The sequence below is a fragment of the Otolemur garnettii genome, unplaced genomic scaffold (genome assembly GCF_000181295.1).
Source record: "Otolemur garnettii isolate 467f Iridium unplaced genomic scaffold, OtoGar3 scaffold00010, whole genome shotgun sequence".
Classification (NCBI taxonomy): Eukaryota; Metazoa; Chordata; class Mammalia; order Primates; family Galagidae; genus Otolemur; species Otolemur garnettii.
This window is the reverse complement of record NW_003852405.1, coordinates 28,392,074-28,393,680: the sequence shown is the minus strand read 5'-3', so window position 1 is coordinate 28,393,680 and position 1,607 is coordinate 28,392,074.

The window sequence follows — 1,607 nt, the reverse complement described above, 5'->3', positions numbered from 1 at the left end:
TTATTTATAAATTATCCATTCTCAGGTTCTCTGTTATAGCAACAAAAATGGACTAATAGCTTCCTCATATGCAGGGCCATTAAGTATGGCCATGTAGGTTGTACAATGCCCAGGCAATACCATTCATAACCACAATTTAATGGCCCTCCCTAGAGTTGTGTGGACTACAACATGCAGATATGTACATAGTGGTACTGTCTCAAGTCTAGCCCCCCCCCCTCCTCCCCACTCTCCTGCAGTAATCTGGGCCATCCTTTAAACAAGAAAACTGACCATATTATTGTCCTACTTAAAATCCTTCATGGAACTCCCTGGCCCTTAAGGTAAAGCTTAAATTCTTTAGCATGGCATAATTTCATTCATTAGGAGGTGAGCCTAGACTCTGGAATCAGAATTTCTAAGTTGGAATTCTATCTTAGGAACTTGCAAAATATATAACCTTGGACAGTTTATTTAATCTCTCTGGACTTCTAAGTTTATTTAACTGTAAAGTAGGAGAAGGGAGGGTAAGAATAGTTCTTTCCTCATCAATTTTGTTAGGATTCAATGAGATATAAAGCACTCAGTATAGTAGCTGGTACGTGGTGTGTGTTAAACTTTTAGTAATGGATATGGAAATATTATTCCTCCCTGGGTAGTGCGATCTCGCATCACTGTCAGTCCCCACCCCAACACTATGCTGCAACTAAACTGAACTCCTTGTGGTGGTTCTCCACATTGCTACCATCCTGCCTTTGTGCCTTACACCTGAACACCTTTTCTTTAATCCCCCTGGCTAGAACCTGCTCATTCTTCAGGCCTCAATGACACGTTGTCACATCTGCCTGGAGGGCCCCTCAGCCTCAGCAAGTGGCTGTCAGTCAATGCTTGATTATATGCAGATGAACTCTGTTTTTCTCCTATCTGCCTGATTTCCCCCATGACGTAAATATACTTGTCAGTGTTCTCCATAGAAACAGAACCAGTAGGAGATATATATATATGTGTGCGTGTGTGTGTGTGTGTGTGTGTGTATCCTACTGGTTCTGTATGTGTATATATACACACACAGAAGGGGTGTGTGTGTGTGTGTGCGTGTATACACATACAGAACCAGTAGGATATATATATATATATATATACACACACATATATATATAGAGAGAGAGAGAGAAAGAGAGAGAGAGAGAGAGTTATTAGGCAGATTGGCTCATGAGATTATGGAATCTGAGAAGCCTATGATATTCCCTCTGCAGACTGGAGAACCAGGTGAGCCAGTGGTGTAATTTAGTCCAAGGCCAAAGGTCTGAGAGCTGGTGAGTTATTGGCATAAGTTCCAGAGTCCAAAGACCAGAGAACCAGGAGCTCTAAAGTCTGAGGCAGGAGAAGATGGATATCTGAGCTCAAGGAGAGACGGAGCTCACCTTTTCTTTATCTTATTGTTCTATTCAGGCTCTCAGTGTATTGGATGATGCCTGTCCACACTGCTGAGGGCATCTACTTCACTCAGCTTACTGATTCAAATACTAACCTCTTCTGAAAACTCTCTCACAGACACACACAGAAACAATGTCTTACCAGCTATCTGGGCATCCCTTAACCCAGTCTAGTTGACAAATAAAATCAAG